Genomic DNA, 18,659 nt, shown 5'->3' with positions numbered 1-18,659 from the left:
AATGGTTCATTCTGCAGAAAAAGTCAAGTAATAGATATTACTAGGCATGAAAATGTAAATAAATTGTTCAGGAACATATATATGTTTTTATATAGAAACTCTTTCTCTTTTGGTTCAGTTCTCTTTGAATATTAACTGAATTTGAGTGTTTAGATCGCTGGTGGTCTTCAGATTTTGGAACTAATTTAATCCAATGTGCAGAATTGTTTAAATTCACTCTTTAATACGGTAAAACGTGTATGGTATTTAAATTTTAATTAATAGACAAGGACGACTAAATTAGTTAACAACTATTACCTCCTAGAGATAAATTGATATCAATTTGACTCTCACAAATCTGTAACTAATGCATTTAATGATTTTTTTGTCAATTCCTCATAACCTCGTATATTGATTTAATCAATATGCTACGCGAAACTCTGTTACAAAATGCTACTTTTGCTAAACTTTTATGAAAAAATTTCGAAACCTGAAGGAGTTATATCAACCATAGAAGAAATTCAAATAAAAAAATGGCGTCTAAAATAAATAAAATCTTATGTAAAATTAACAAATAGTGTTGCCTTTTATTAGTAAAATATTTATCTTTCTTTGTAATGAAACTCAAAAAATGTGGTAGCTATCCATAATTTTTTAAGAGCGATGGGATATATTTAAGAAAGAATCCCTCCAAGCCCTTGACAATTTAGATTCACTGCTTCCCACTTTTTCAAAAATATCTGAAAATTGGCTTATAACATTATTTTAAGTTAATTTAATTAGTACAATGTATCGAAAGCTAATCAGTATGGTTTTAAACAATAAATACCTTTTATATGCTTCAAATTCTTATTTCAATGTGCTTTAAATCCTTGATTGGGTGGTGTAAGACCTCAGGTTATTTTCATAAACGAAGATATTTGACTCAATTATCATAAAATTCTGTTCAATTAATGAGAATTTTATAGATTTGAAATAGTATTAACACGGATAAAATGTTAATAATAAATTTCAATGCATGGAATTGTGGATGAATTGTAAAAATACTAAACAACTTAAACATTTTTCAGAAATCAGTAAAAATAAAAGAGGTGTTTCACAAGGTTCCATTCTGAGATGGATTTTGTATTTAGTATTTATCAACTATCTTCCATGTAATTACAATAAATGTAAATCTAGCTTTTTTTTGTAGGATACAAACCTCTTTATTTAAACAGATACAAACGCATTATTACATGGCAGAAATATTATTGTTGCTATTTTATATTGATTCACATTAAATTACTGTACGTTTCTTTTAATAGTTTGCGTTATTATATGTGACGTATATTTTTATATGCTTTACTTCTTTATTATTATTGTTATTATTATTATTATTGTAATCTATGTGTATTAAAGTTCAGTCTTTAATACGCTTTAATCTAAATTTAGACTGTGCTATGAGCTAATGTATAATAAATGATTACTTTGTAACTTGTTAGGTCGGTTACTTGTTACTTTTTTTATAATAAAAAATGAATTTAACGTCACAATCTCAAAAATCAATAAAGAAAGACTCAAGAACGGTTTGAATTCGTCAAACAAGAAAAAAGGTGGTTCGGTGAGTCAAAACCAACTGATGCGAAATAATTATTTTGTTATGACACAACCAAATTTGTTGTGATGCATAAAAAAGAAAAACATAAAATATAGACGGCCTATTTATTAAATATATATATATGAGTGTGTGCGTGTGTATGTGTGTGTCTAGCTAACAAAATATATATTGTTATATAATATATGTTGGCAGTGTTCAAGCGAGCGCTCTAGTGATGTAGAGTAGTTTGTTGTGCTATAGTTGAATATTTAAAAAAATACATATTTCTAAAACAAGTTGAAGTATAACAGTTATAAATGATTTCCTACTTTCTACATTTCATATTTACCTAATTCAAATAATTTCCTCAAGGTAAGTTACGAAAGCAACGGATTAACGAGTTATAGTTTCCAATATTGTCCCAATTTTGTTCACAAACGCTTTTAATATGCATAGTAAAGTTTTATACTATGTTACATTATTATTAAAGACTTCCGATAATTTAAAAGTAAAATACAAGTTCGCTGAAAAATTGGCACAAACATCGCTTGAATTTAACTAGAAAAAAATGTAGTTTCTGCTTTTCACAAAATATTGTAATCTTCCACCAAAAACGATAAAAATATTTTCACTAACAAAAAATTAGAAAATGTGAAGTTTTTGTTTATGTTCATACATTACGTAAGTTATGTACAACCTTTATATAAATGCGGTTGTACAAATATTAATCTGTTGATATTTACTTAACGTATAAATATACGGGTAGATCTATTACCCGTATACAAAAATATTAATAAAACAACTTTAAACAATCCTCCAAGATACTATCAATGATAATTGTTTACCAACATGAAAGCCTTTTTTTCCATTCAAATTTATAAAAACCCCTGTTCATTCATCCTATTGCATAGACTTTGAGTAATACACAGTGTAATTACAGAGCAACCCAGGATAATAAACTAATTTGATAAGGTTGCAAGTAAATCAATCATTTCATAATTTATTTTCCACTTCGTAGATCTTATATTTTAATCGATAAAAGAATCTTTACTAGTATTTACAATTACGAAATACAATTAAGCACTTTCAAATTAAATTTATTTCAGTCTTTAATGATCTACAGTGATTCTAATCTGGATTTTGCTGCAACAAATATACACTTGTTCTTTTCCGAGAATAATAGTAGTAATTAAAGGTAGTCAGATCTTTATACATTGAAAAAGGTGTTGAAAAAAGATTAGGGATCGGCGTATTCATTTAATTATATTATTGTGGTTCTTTTTTTTTGATATAATAATAGTACCGCCATCATTGTAACAAAATAAATAAAATCAAGATTGTTGCTGAGTAATTGAATTTAAGTCGTTGATAATTCCTTTACCTTGAAAATCTATTTATTTTAGATCCCTGTCTATCCTTCCCGCCCTACAATCTATCTGTTTATTACTTTAATTCATTAAATGTTATTTATCGCATACGTTTATTTAAAATGTGTTTATTAACCACCGCAATAACGACACGATGTATGATTAAAGTATGAACCGAATGAAAAATATTTATTTTAAAATGAAAAAAAATTTGACAAGCCTTTTTTATTTTTTAAATTGCATCATTTATTAGATATAATGTTTTTATAAAGCTATATTTCACGATGAAAAAAGTTAAAGTCAAAAGGATTCATATTCGACCTACGCATTTACCACATACTAATCGTAAAAAATGCCGAGATAATTTTAGAACGTCGTATGAGAGTAAGCGGACAAAAACAATTAAAATAACCTTTCTCTATCCATTCTTATAATATTTCTGATATCATTCTCGTACACAGTAGTCCATGATGAATGCTCGCGCTAAGGCTGAGCATTTTTCATTAAACGTTGTACAATATTAATTCAAATGAAGAAAACGTGTAACTACTTTATGTCAAGATTCGTTTCATTATACCTTTTTTTACCTACTTACCGATTTTAGAAAATAAATAATAGAACTTTTTATTTTATTTTATTTTTAAAAAGATGGAAGAAAGTGTTAAATACCGATTAAAAGTCAAGTTAAAATTCTTAATCTACGACTACAAAAAATCTGTACTACAGTCTTGTAGACAGCAATTGCGATCCTGTACAATGGATTGACAATTAAACAGCCTAGCCGGACCAGTTATATTTTAACGGTACTGGCTTCTCGTTTCAGATTCCTAGCCACAATTCTTCTGTTGCTGCCTACGGTCCCAGATTCAAAAAAATGAACCTGATGTCCACAGACTTCCGAATTACCATAAGATTCAATCATTCAAAATAAAATACGTTCACAAACTTTTATCGTGCATTGAGTTCAGTAAATCATGAAAAATAGTCCATCTACAAAGGTTGATTAAATATTACGACATTTAATCATTGGATCCAGTAGAAAGATAGCTATAACTTATCTTGGAAATTTTCCATTTCGTTTAATTTATTATTTTAATCTACCAAGAACTCTCCTTCATCGGTTAACATCTTTTAACCGTTTTTGGGAGTTGTAGTGAACATATTTAATTAATTTACACAAAAATCTCGTGTAATAGTAGTATAACAAACACAATAAAGCTTACAAAAATAAAAATTTAGAAAGAGTTAACAAGAAAAGTGGATTTAAATTGTCTTTGTGGAATGTTAAAATTAACAAAATCGGTCAGAAAAAAGAATAGACAAAACAACAACGTAAATGAAAGTGGAAATTTACTAAAATTACAAAAGTTTATGGGTTGTCAGCCGGTTTGAATATTGTTTTAAAAAATTATTATTATTGCTGACAAAGCTTCCAAGACTATTTCCTTAAATTACGAAAGTAGTCATTTTTTTTTATAAAACAACGACAAAAAGTCTTAGACGAAATTATCCGGGATCAATGTTTAAAACATTTCAGATCCTTGGACATCTTTTAAGAAGTATATGAATTGACATTCACGGCTGTAACAAATTTAATTAGAATAAATAAAACTAAGTATTTATATCCCCTTTTCGAGGATATTAAAAAATTGAACGTTTTAGAAGAATGCAACCGTGAGCTTAGCGATTATAATTTTTTTTTTTTTTTAATAACTCGATAGAAATAAATTACTAAATTTCGGTGAATAGAATTAGTTTTAATAAATTTGTTTTAAAACAACTTTAGTCTTATCTTAAGAAGACCAAAGCGTTTCCAGACAATTGGACAAATTTTTCTTATGCACCACAGTTTTTTGTTAACATAATTTAAATTATGTAATACTAGATAGTTTTTTATGCAATTCTTTTAATACGTGATGGTTAAAATTTTAGTTGTTTTTTCAAAAGTTCGATACAACATCTCCATTTAGAATGAGATTACTATCGTATCGTAATAGCCTGATCAAGTTAGAATCCAAAGTAATTCTAATTAATGACGAACTGTGGTAATCAACGAAAACCCAAATGAATAAAGCTACACCACCAGGTATCTCTGAAAACTTGGGATTATATATTCAACACATAGTTATATGATTTGAATAAATACATACTTTTATTTATAACTTACTTAAATCAAAAGTTTACGCGTGAAAAAAAAATTCGTCATGGACTTTCTGTTCATTTTAGAGCCCATTTATTTTGCTGATGATATAATAATTAAACTTTTTTTTTTACTGAAAATTTAATTAAGAAAAATAATCAGTGATCCCAAAAATTAATTAATTACGAATATTTTTTACTAATTCCAAATTTTAAAATACGATATGACACTAAAAACTTACAAATAAGATAAAATAGAATTTACAGTTTATAAATAACCGGTGAACAAAAAAGTAAAATTTTAAAACAATTAAAAATAATGTTAAAAATATTATCTAATAAATCCTTTAAGGAAAAGAGATTATGATGATGTATTAAGATTATAAGCTTCAGGCATTGAGGTTCAGTAAATTAAATGATAATTATATTCATAATATAATTATTTCTAAAAAAAAATGTTATTTCTATGAAAAAAACTGCTTTTACCGTGTTATTTATATGAAATATATATATACGGCTTTTTACGAGAATAAAAAAAAAGTGAAAAAGTTAAAATTATTTATTTTAGAAAATAAATTCATATCACTATCACCTTAATTTATTTCAGTTTTAATATTAAATATTCATTTTAACTCCCATAGTAAGAAATCTTGTTAAATGACGATTTATTTAAACAGCGTTCTTACCTATTTCACATAAAATTTGAATCATGCGATATCTGGTAGGTTTTTTTATTATATCTTGAGTAATGACCTTTGGACGGATTTAAAACTACCGACTTGTCTTGTCTTGACCAAGGTTATACAGGTGTCCACAGTGTGCGGTTTTTGACCCAAAGTTCAAGGCTAATGTGCGGGACACTTGATGGCCAATTCCACTCTTAACGGAGGGTCAAAATCATCTTGCCAGCTGATAATATATTTTACATCAAAAGATTTTCTCAAACTCCGACAAAGAGTCAATTAAAAATTATAATTAAAAACAATATCCATTTGTTTTGTTTATTCTAATTCAAGGATAGGAGATAAACCGTACTAAAGAAAACAGAATCTTTTTATTAACTCTGAAATTTATTATATCAGCGTTTATTAAAATAATTTTACAATAAAATATTACTATTGAATGAGTATAAAATAAATAATAGTTTTTTTTAAACAATTTAAATAATCTCGTTAAAAAAAATCATTTCTATAATATGCATACGTTTTTTAAGGGAAACATTACGAATGATTTAAGGGAACATTACAAATGATTAGCCTTCAAGAGTAGTATCTGCAACCAGGCAATGCAGAAAGTACATCATTCTGTTCACCAATCCTTGTCTTAAAAAAAAATAAAAAATTAACAATTTTGAATATATCTGACCTTTATTTTATTTTTAAATCAGTATTAAGTAGATTAACAATCAGACTTAATCGACTTCCCATTTTACAAGCGGTTAGGTATGAAAAATCTAATGTGGTTTATCATATTTTAACGTTATCACAATCTCCATTGGTAATTTTCACTTAGGAATAAAACTGAATATATGTAATAGAACATTCATTTTATAAAGAACGTATCTCATTGTCTCAAATATATGTGAATATTTACTGCATATTATAAAACTGAAAAAATTGAAGACTAAAAAGTTATAAGTCTCATAGTTCTCACAGAGCTATAATCGTTCATGAGTTAATGATATCACCGAATTCATATTCAGGAACACCATGAAACATAGAATGAATATCTTCTGTTACAGTGCATCGTAAAAAATAAAGAAAAAATATTCAAAGAACAAACTACTTATAAAAAGGCATTTTATTGTAGAATCAGGAAGTGTTTATGGATTATATAAGTAAGTAGTTCACAAAACTAGGATTTCTGCTTGAGATATAAGTGACTCAACATTTAACTGCACTATCTATCATTTATCATTTTTAAAACAAAAGAATCTAATCGCTTAACTGCGATAATAAGATTTAAATCTTATATTTAATATTTTTCAATATTCATAAAAAATGTCCAAATATGTTGTAAATCGCAATGATTTAATCAGACTCTTTAGAAATATTTTAAAAGTAGTTTTTTAACTCCTAAAATTTTTTCTTATATCATATTTTGATATTGAGAATAACGAAACATCATTTTTGTAATGTTAATTTCGCCAATGAATTACTCGTTTACATGAATAAGCCCTCAATTTAAAGATAAGAACGGTAGACAGGCAATGTTGAAGAACTAAGTAGCACAACTTATGTTCTTTCACTTTTTTATTAACATATAATATTAGGATGTTTAGCTAATGGACGAAACATGTTTCGGACGGTCAAAGGTTCCCGATGTAATCATTAAGTAGCACTGGCATTTATCGAAGAATATAATGAGTGTAACAAAATTATTTTAAAGTTATTAATTCTAGTTTAGGAATAATATTACATTAAATATCTACAATGATATCACGTAAGACAGTGTTTTTTGTCTTGTTTCCGTTTTTGAATCCTGAGGAATACATACTCTGATGACTCAAAAAGACATTCATTAACTTTTTTTTCTAAATTATTTTTTTTAAACTTTCTTTCAAAACCAATTTTCTAAAGTAAAATATCTACTTAATTCTTATTATTATCAATGAAATGAAATAAGATTTTTTATCCCTGTTATTTAAAAGCGATTTGAAAATTTAAACGTAATATTTCTTTGATAAATATCAGTGTAAAAAGATACATAACAAATGGAAATTTATATTTTAGTTTTTTGTACCTCCTCCTTCATATAACCAAAGGATTTTTAAAGTGACGGAAAATTTCTAGTCATCATTGAAAATCGATCTCTATATTGAAAGTTAAACGCAAAGTTACACTATAAAATCACCAGCTGGAGTAAAATTTAAGAAAATTGTAAATTATATTGAAATAAAATTTATAGATTAATTAAAATAATATTTATTTTATGTTTGAATGAAAATCAATTATTTAAATTAAATTCTAAGATCAAATACATTAACAGTATAATTTTACATAACAGGATCTGTTTAAAATTCAACTAAAAAATTATTTATCCTGAAAATGACTAATTTGTCTTTAAAATACAACTAAAAAAGTTCAATTGTTATGATTACTCTGAAAAATCCTTCTTTCCCTGTAGAAAAAACAGCAATCATTCCTATAGAAAATTAAAATTTTAAAATGTTTTTCTGACATGAACGATAACGATTACTCTTTACTCTCAATCTGAAGGTGTCACAAGCCCAACATTAATACACGATTTTATTTGAGATAGAAATAAATTTAATAAATGGTAAAGCCAGACTTGAGGCCAAACATTCCACTTCAGCAAAATGTAGAAAGTCAATAAAATGAAAAGTTTTCCGAGGATGAAGGGGCAAAAAGCTAAATTTGATTACAAAAAAAGACGAATTCATCACAAGAAAAAATATTTTTTTAAATTCTTAAATACAGACATAATTAATAGTTAAGATATTTTTCCATGTAAAGATACGTGTAAAAAAATAAGTTTAAAAATAAAGATTTTGCTCAAAATAAATTGAAAACTTAATGAAAGAAAATTGAATATTAATTTTATGAGAAACCATTAGTTTAAGTAGCCTGAGTAAAAAACAGAATTTTAAATCTTCGAAATTAAGATTCTATTTAAATAAATTATTTTAAAAATAATTTCTATTATCTTTTCGTAACTCGCCGCTTGTGTTGTAGTTAAATTGCAGGAACCTCATTTTGTAGTCGGATACCCCCTAGCTCGGTGGCCCTCCGTATCACACAGCGCGCATACTTTGCAATGCTTCCTTCTGTGCCCCGGCTGTCCACAAGTGAAACACAGACCCGTCCTATCCAGACCCAAGCACTACGACGCTACGTGTCCCGCTCCCCAATACCTGAAACATCTCTCCTCTACTTCTCTGATATAGGCGTGGCAGTGGACCCACTGTATATTAATTCATTCATCCGTCAACCTCGTTGCTGCACGTTGGCTTGTGGTAACTGTTGCGTTTTTAGTTTGTCCATACCCTGGGTGCACCGACGTGATCCTAAAAACCTCTGCGTCACAGCTCCTCGTTAACTCCTTTCCTTATTGCCAAAACCTTACCGGCCTCCTTCTGTGATACACTCTCCTTCGTCCTTCACTACAAGTCGGCGTAGGTCTTCCCGACCGCTTTAACTACAATCGTGCAGCTTTCACCAACTGTCGGAATGGACCTCGCGATCCCCGATGCCGTAGTTCGCTGGGCACCAGTGGCCTGCAGGAGAAGGAGGACAGGACCCTGATCTTGTCTCCCCGTCTTTCCAAACACATATAAGGCTAGTCGTTAAACATATTGTCCAATTCTGCCCCCGGCGGCAGAAAAACCGGCGTTGGCGACTGATGATGGATCTTCCTCAGGCCTGTAGAATAACTCGTAGGGCGGGCAGCACCCCTGCCGATGACTCAAAATACAGACAGAATTTCCTTTGTCTTGGCGGCTCATCATCTCGCCACAGGAACTTTGAGTTCTCTTCCACAACGTCACCTGGTCGAATTCCATTCCCCAAATTCGAAGGACCACCAGAGGACCGGACCACGGATAAATCACGGAATTGAAAAACATGAGCCTGTACTGCCGAAAGATCTTCCAACCGCATCAGCCTGCTCAACACTTCGGTCGGCCAGCTCATAGACGTTGCCTCTATTAATTCATCATCAAACATCGACCGCATGAAAATGTTCTTCATGCGGATGTTCATGCCTGTTCCCTCCTTGAAGTCTGCGTGGCTACCTCCACTTGACTCGAAAACCGTGACACACAGACACTGCAGGGCGGTATGAAAGTTTCTAATCCAGTCGATCTGACCTTCTCCAACTTCCTCGCCAGTTTACTAAGTCCCCGAGCAGGCCATAATCTCTCATATAGTGTTGCTGATCTTCCCCACCGGCGCTTTCAGTTTTTGACCTGTGCCACTATTCCTTGAAGAACTGTGCTGAAGTCACCAGTAGATACCTCCCGGTGGATTTCCCCACGTTGCGGATGGACGTTGTAGACATCACTGCCAGCTGGTGAATCCTCTGTCGATTCTCATTTCGAAGTACGAGGACTTACAGCGCCCCCCGCGGGACCTTGATTGATTCCCTGAGGGTTCTGCGACCGCAGTCTAATTGTCTTGGGTCTACCATCCTAGTAATTTCAGCACGAACCGCTGCGGCAGAACCCAAACTACGACCCTCCGACTGAGATAAACAAATGCCTAGCATCTTTTCCCGTCTCACCGACTTCTGTCGGAAAATCATGGGTTAATTCACTTCTGACCAGTTCACACCAATAGATAAAAGATTATGATCCTCTTCGGTCTCATAATCCTCAAAATCAGTCATTTCACTCGCAAAACGTTGACAAGTTCAAAAAAATAAACAATTAGTTGTTATAAACGGACTAGGAAATAAGTTATTTATACAACCAAAATCGATACAAATCCTCTCAAATGCACAAAAATAATTCCGCAAAGTCCCGTTGCACTGTTAATAATCCTAGTTAAGGAAAAAATGTATGTATTGCCAAAAACAACAAAATCAAAGTCTAGCCTATGTTACCTTGACAACGGTAGACCGTAGGAAAAAGTTAAATTTAGCACAAAACGCAACGAAACAAGGAAAAACGAAACTAAAACACAAGAAAATTAACAAAGGAACGCAAAAAAAAAAACGAGAACAAATTAAAAAACTATCAGAAAACTTAACGCAAGTATAGAGCTGAGATTAGGCGCGTGTAGTCATTTCTGGACCTCAGAACGTACTTAATTACTTAATCAACTTAGTTATCCGGGAAGTATGTGCCCGTTGGATTCCACGAATTCTAACAGACGAATACAGACACTCCTGCAGGTAGCCCACGCATTGTTAGCCCAATATTAAGTGACCGATGAATTAATACAGTCTACTGTCATTACTGATGAAACTTGGGTACACTATTTTACTCTAGAAAGTAAAAGAGCATCGATGTAATCGCAACATATTTCATCTCCGAAACCAAAAAAAGCAAAAACCACTTTTCCAGCAGGAAAAAGTATGGCTTCATTCGTTTGGTATGTGCGGGGTGTTCTACACGTCGATTTCCTAACAGAAAAGTGCCTATACCGCCGAATATTTCTCAAATTTACTGAAAGGTCCAGTAAAATCATCCGGAGAAAAGTCAAAATGCCATCTGTTTTTTAAAGGACAATGAGCGCCCTTATATGACCGCTCATACAGTGACTACTATCCATGAATTAAAATAGACTATTCTGAAACAACCCCTCTATGGTTTAGACCTCGCACCCTCTGTCTTTTACGCGACAGATCCTTAAAAGATACTCTAGAGTGGTAAAATATTTTTATTTCAATGAAGAAGTCACTGAAGCTGTTCGATAGCGGATCCATCAACGGCTACAGTAATTTTTTTACAAGGAATACGGAAAATATCCGAAAAATAACTCCTGTGCATTGAAAAGAAGGGATACCAAGTTGAAAAATAACAAAAACGTGTAATTTACTTGTAATATGTTACTTTTCGAATAAATTATAGTTTAAATTTTAACGCTCCTCTTTATTTAAAACTCCTTGAAAAATAATTTTCACGATCTTGTTACAATATTTCTGTAAGGTTTGTAGCTGCAATATCTCGTACTTTATCGCCAACCTCAAGCAAGAATTTTATTACCGTATTTTCTTCAAGTTCAGAAATATATCAGACCACTCAACAGCTTTGTCTGCTTTGTCAGTTGAGCTTAATCCAACAAGTCTACTAGGTAAATAGAAAAGCTTTAACCTTACGTAATAAACAATTACAGGTAATTAAATTCAGAATTACGATAACTTTACTAAGGATAATGTTGAAGTTTCTGTATATAAGATCCGTAACTATTAATGTGCTTTTTAAACATCTCGGTTTGTATATAAAATATTTATTTAGTACTTCAGTAGCCATTCAGGGATTTTAATGGTTAAATTAAAACACTACACTTCTCATTGCATCGTAAAGGTAACTTGCTTGTATTATAATGAACGGTTACAATAGAATGTCGTTTCACGTCTATTAATAATTACACGAAGTTATTAGGCTGTGAATTAATTAATCTCCTTCAAGCAAGGGTATGAATAAGTTATTTAGTAACAACTACAATATCGTCAATAATAACAATAATACAATGAGGTGCATTATTGAAACAGAATATTATATTATATAAATTGTTTGCATAAAAAATGTATTCAACATCCGTGTGAAAATATTCATTCTCGTTCAAGAGTAAAATAAAATTTTGTAGTATAACTTAAAAGATCTGTTTGTCTTTTATAGATGTTTTTTAACTTTGTGTTTATGTTTTTACAAAACGAATCAGTCGTATAATTAAGTACTTATTACGAGTCATAGTTCTTTTATTAGGTAATTGTTAATGTATTGAATCCAAATCTTTTATACTGCATAAAATATATTCTTCTGCACGCCTACTATATTGCTTTTTTTTCATTTGACTATCTAAAAGAAAGAAAATGTTAATTTAGAATTTATTAAAAATCTCTTTAAAAAAATTTCAGGTTGTTACCATCTCTTAAACTAGTTTAATTACATTTCCAAAATTACTGCATTGTATTTATAAGTCGCTTATGCTTGTTTCAGTTTTTTATCAGTTAATTGAAATAGTATCCATGATAAATCAAATAATAAAGGAAGATTTTCGAAATCTATAATATAATTTTGTCCCAAAAAAACTGGATAAATTAATTTTTTCAAACAGTAATTGATCAATCGATCAATGATACTTTCGAGATAGAAGTAAAATTTTAACTCCAATTACTTAATTTGTTTTGTTTTTTGTATTGAGAACATCTGATGTGTACTCCACATGATTTCCTTGCACGCCTATTAAACTACATATACACATTTTTTTTAAAATTAAAAGTGTATAAAATTTTATTTCATTATTAACTTCTGATATTTATTTCTTTTTTTTAATGTTATTATTGAATTATTATTTATTGTAATTTTTTTTGCAATCCGAGGTTAATAATTATTAATAAATCAATATATTTAAATTAAAATAGAATTAAAAAAAGGAGATGAAGTGTGATTCGAACGATGTGCCTTTCCCTAAGATACAAATATTACATTATTTAAATTTTATTTGGCTATAACTCTGGAACCAATGAAAATAAGTACTACTTATGATATATCCTTGAAAGGCTTTTAATGAGGGCTTACTGCAGTTAAGAAAAAGGCCAAAATTCAATTTTTTTTGGATTTTGTACTTTTTAGACACTTTTGGTCCAGTCGATTGCAATCAAAAGAGGAGGTGCTCAACTAGATGTTATAACAGTCCTAAATCCAAAATTTCAACATCCTACGACTAATCGTTTTTTTAATTATGTGAGATATACATGCACATACGCACTTACGTACAGACGTCATGCCGAAACCAGTAAAAATGGATTCAGGGATGGCCAACTTGGATATTTTCGTTGAAATCTGAAAACCGAAATTTTTCGCGACCACAATAATTCCTTTACTTTGTACAAGCAAGTAAAAACGAGTAGAAAATTCAAAAATCAAGTAAAAAACTGAAAAATAATATTAAAAAAACTCTGGCAAACAAATAATATGTTTTTAAGTGTATGTAATATTTTAAATAGAGTTCTTAAATCATGTCAATAACATATTATCATAGAAGAACATTAAAAGTAACAAAAAAAAAAATAGTAGTAGTTTCAAATTGTCGGTAACCAAATCTAAATTTGTTGTTTTCTGTAGGCAGCCAGTCGGATACAAAGACTTGGTGAAACTGCGCTTAGGTGAAGACGAGATAAAGGAAACAAACGAGATTAGGCTTCTTTATGTAACTTTTGATGAGAAACTGACCTTTTTGAGCCACATTAAGTACACCAAGGCTGAATGTCTAAAGAGAATGAATGTCCTTAAACTCATTTTATCTTGCAACTGGGGTGCGGATAAATCTATCATCCTGAACACGTACAGAAGCATAGTTTTTTCGAAGTTAGAATACGAGTCTGTTCTATTTGACTCTGCGAAAGAGATAATTAAGGGCATACTTGACCCCTTGCACAACACCTGCATTCGCATGTCAATAGGGGCGTTCGCCACTTCCCCTATAGTAAGCTTTTTGGTGGAATCGGATGAACTCCCATTGCATTACAAGACTATCAAACACTCGACCAACTGATCACGGCAAATGATCAGATACGCTCGCACTTCGCTACTTGAAGGAAGGACGTCCTTACCGCAGTCTTTCAGCCTCAGGCTGCTTCGCTATCTCCAAGAACTAAATCTGCCTGCTCCGAAAATCCTTGAAAAGGGAATAGGATGCGGCGCCCCTTGGTTACGCGCATCTCCAGAGATTGTGTACTTACAATCTGTAAGTCGTAAACGGAACGGGTTTCCAGTCTGTGAGAGACCAATTTAACAACATTTCTAAGACGTACAATGGGTACACTCTCATCTACGCAGACGGGTCTGTCTCGGCCGATGGTTGTAGCTGTTCTATTGTTCTTCCTGACACCGAGATATTATATAAACTTAATGCCTGTTCTTCTGTGTTCTTTTACGAGGTCTTCGCGATTTATTCCGTCTTGAAAGTTATCGAAACCCGTAGCGATGACAACTACCTAGTAATTACAGACTCTAGGAGTGTACTTGAGAGCAAGAGCTGCAAACGTTCTGAATCCATCGTCCAGATTATTCATGATATCCTTTCAAGGATAAAAAGCCTGTGGTACTGGTATGGGTCCCAGACCATTATGGCATCCTCGGGAACGAACGGGCCGATGAGGCTGCTAAGAGAGCTGCAATAAATGGCATCCGAGTACAACCGACGTGTGAGAGAGACTTCATGAGATCAGTCCGTGTAAAATTGCGGGCGCAGTTGAATAGATTATGGGCGCTGAGTCCTCCCACGGCATTACATAACATCCGGGAGAATGTGCTCAAGAAACCTCTTTACCCGAGCAACAGAAGAAACCAAGTCATCTTAACTCGGCTAAGGATTGGACACACCAGGCTTAACCACGCTTACCTGCTTGGCACTCCTCAGAAGATGTGTGAGGCTTGCAAGGTCAGATGGTCCGTGTACTACCTGCTCTTTGATTGTCCAATCTTTGGAACCATCCGACAAAACTTAGACCTGGGATCGGATATGAAATTTCTATTAAACCAGAACGAAGGTATAAAACGTCTGTTGCGGTTCCTGTCCTACTGTGGAATGAAGAATACGATTTAGTGATTTTTGTCTGATTTATGTATTTTATTTTGTATTAATTGTTGCCTCTTGTCGATGTTTTTATTCTTTATTATTCCTGTTTATTTATTGTTTATTTTTGTTTTATATAATACTACATGATATTGTTACTGTAGTCGCTAATGACTATAATTGTTGATGCGACTGTAAATAAAAGCATTAAAAAAAATAATGAGGAACGAAGTTTATTTAATTTAGCGTTCGATAGAAATTCTAATTTTGAAGCTCACAAGCTGAGCATATCTAATTCTTTTTAAGGTAGTATCAATTTATAATTGTATTTTATTATTTATTAAGCAAATTTTTTCTTCACCTAAACACAAAAAGCTATATTGACTGCGTGTTCGTAAAAAGTTTCTTCAGTGAAAATCCGACAACTAAAAGTGCAAATTAAACTTCTATTATTTATTCCGTTATTGTTGCTTAAGTAATATTAATAATTTCAGGAAATTAAAATTGTAGGATATTCGCTAGAGAAGCACTTGAAAAACGAATAAAAAGAAAGCATAGTGTAATAAAATAGTGAGTCAGTGAGTATAGTAATTATATTTCAGTTGCGTATTTAGAAGAAAGATTAAAACATAAACTTTATTAGACATTCTTTTCTGTAATGCAATATTTCGGAAAAGTCACATGAAACCTCATAAAAAATAGCTCATTAATAAAACACAGTTAAAACATATAAATGTTCGTAACGTATCAGCTTGGCAAAATATTATTTTCTTTTTGTGCGTCTTATAATGAACTCTAAAAATTTGCATAGAGATAAGCATCAATCAACTCCTCTTTATCTTTACTGAATTCCTATATTATCCGAATGTAATGTATACCCCATTGTTTTTTTACGATCGCTTACTCGTATGTCACAAAGAAATGAAGTTTATTCGATGGGTTAAAACAGGTTATAATGTTATTCGTATATACTCCTATGTATTTCATTCTCTTTATTATTACTTTATTCGTATTAGGAGAAAAGCTTTTTGAGAGTTCCGCTTGTGAAAAATTAAATGTTGAGTTTATTATTCAAAAAATTGTTTTTTGCTTGGTTCACTGCCATTCAATTTTATTTCAGCCTCAGCAAAAATATATAAATTTTTTTTCTAGAAAGTAGTTTTATATATGATTTTTATTTTCTTGATGGGAATTCTGAAGGCCATTACCCACAGAAAATACTTTAAATAATTATGAAGTATTATCTCCCCCTTTTTAAAACAAAAATAATAATAATAATAATAATGTAATTCAGTTATAGAAAATGTAAAAAATGTACATATCAAATCAAAGAAGAACCCCTACTTCACAATGGTAACTTTTTTCACTTTTACCTACTTCACAGTATATATAAAAAAAGTGTTCGTGGAATTATTTTAATTTTATTTTATTTTTTTTTGTTTTTATTCATTTGCTAAGGCATAATTGTAAAAACTGGAAAAAATCTTTTCGATGATATTTCACAAGCACAATACGAGTATGTGTATTTTAAAATCGGATGCTTATTTTAAAAGATTATTATTGGTTAATACAAGAAAAATTGTATTATCTGAAGCTTCAAAAATATTTCGCACATTTAATGTAAATCTACTTTTACGTACTTATTGACATCAATCGCAATAAAGTCTGTCGACAAACTGGTAGCCAAACAATGATTATCATTATATCTATAAATCAGAGAAAATTCTGTAATTCAAATGAAGGATTTAAACGGCAAGTTGGACACTACCGAGGAAAATTTAATTACAAATTATTTATTCGATTACCGTCAACTTACTAGCCGTTAGTAGTGCCGAGTCCAAATATAAACAAAATTATTAATTTACGTGGGTTACACGGCTAAATTTAACTTTCATTTTATTGAATTTTAAAAAATTACTTGTTTTGGTACTGGAAATCAAACCCGGACCACACAAAAAAGTAGATCATTAAATTTTTTGGAATATTCATAGGCAGTGTAGGAATTTCAGCATCCAATATCATTTCTCTCACGTTGATCACTTATTTGTTTATTTCAATAAAATAGATAACTCCATATCGGTTAGGATCATGTTTATAAAAATTAAATTATATACACTTAAATACAAATAAACGTAAAATCATGCTTATGAACCCAGCATAAATTTATTTAGTACAGTTTTCAAATTAATAATGTATTCGATAAACAGGTTTTTAAATGACTGAAAGGCAAGATCCAAGAAGGCAAAACAATTATATATTCATAAATTGCTTTACGATCTCCCGAGCTAAGATAATTTTCATAATATAAGGAGTTCGTGAGTGAAAACTTCATCAACGTCTAATTTGTAGTTTTTAAACAAAAATTCACACACTACTTTTTACACAGAACTTCATCAGTGTACTAATCAACTTTATACTAATTTTGTTAATAAATCGACTTTAAAAGCCAGTAAATTTTATATTTTACAGTTTTAACAGACAGCCAGCATTATTAATTAAATCATCTGTACATAAAACAATATACTCATTTTCACTTAAGAAAAGGTTTTTACAAGTATATGCTAGTTATTGATCAATTATTATTTTATTACATGCAATATGGAGACAACCTCCGATTAAACTAATTGTGTAAATGCCGTAGAAACGTTTTATATAAATCATAAAATAATTTAAGTGCTAAAATATTGTTTCTAAACGGGATAAATTATCTACATACTTACACTAACCCGGTTTCGCGGTGGTTTGGATTCACTATCGGCACCTAGATGATAAGAACTGTTGCTGTGCACTATTCTTCAGAATTAATGATTGAATATTAGTATTCAGATTTCACTTTGAACTACACAACATAAATAACAAACAAAAATGTTGATAATGTGTTACATTGTTAGATTAATAACAACGTAACCGTGTTCTAAAAATTAACATTTTGTTTCTTTTTTTTTGTTCTTTTAATGTACGACTAGATTGTGTTCAGTTTAATTGAAGTTTCTACTTATAAGTTAACTGTCATACCAGCTGGCGATCATAATTTCCTCTACGATGAGGATGTGGTTATTTTTTTATTCGTTTCCTTTTTAAACGCATATCAGGTTACTGTGATAAGAAAAAATCTGCCCACCAATTCATTAGCTTACAATTATCTCAAACCATAACATACTTAACGGTTTAAACAAATTTTTATAGGTTGTACTCATGTTATATCTAACATCAAGTGATAATCTGCACAAAACTTAGAGATTTACGTCTTTATGTATTGTTTAAAATATAGTTCATTAAATTTTTTATATATAACCGATGGTTAAGTAACTATTGTGTCATTGAATTGGATCAATAAGGATCCGATCTTTTAGAACCTTTATTTTTTATTGTGTTTATCACGAAATAACCGAA

The 18,659-nt window shown here is 30.6% G+C and overlaps 1 protein-coding gene across 1 annotated transcript in view; it reads right to left on the bottom strand.

Moving 5' to 3' along the window:
* Window positions 1–18,115, bottom strand: part of sona (sol narae metalloprotease) — a 337,919-nt gene extending 319,804 nt beyond the window's left edge. The window contains exon 1 of the mRNA XM_075371531.1: window positions 17,987–18,115. The gene's annotated coding sequence lies outside the window, so the exon portion shown is untranslated. The remainder of the gene's footprint in view (window positions 1–17,986) is intronic.
* Between the last annotated feature and the right edge of the window lie 544 nt (window positions 18,116–18,659).

The sequence above is a fragment of the Lycorma delicatula genome, chromosome 1 (genome assembly GCF_047948215.1).
Source record: "Lycorma delicatula isolate Av1 chromosome 1, ASM4794821v1, whole genome shotgun sequence".
Lineage (NCBI taxonomy): Eukaryota > Metazoa > Arthropoda > Insecta > Hemiptera > Fulgoridae > Lycorma > Lycorma delicatula.
Note: the sequence above shows the minus strand (reverse complement) of the source record. Positions and strands in the feature narration are given on the sequence as shown.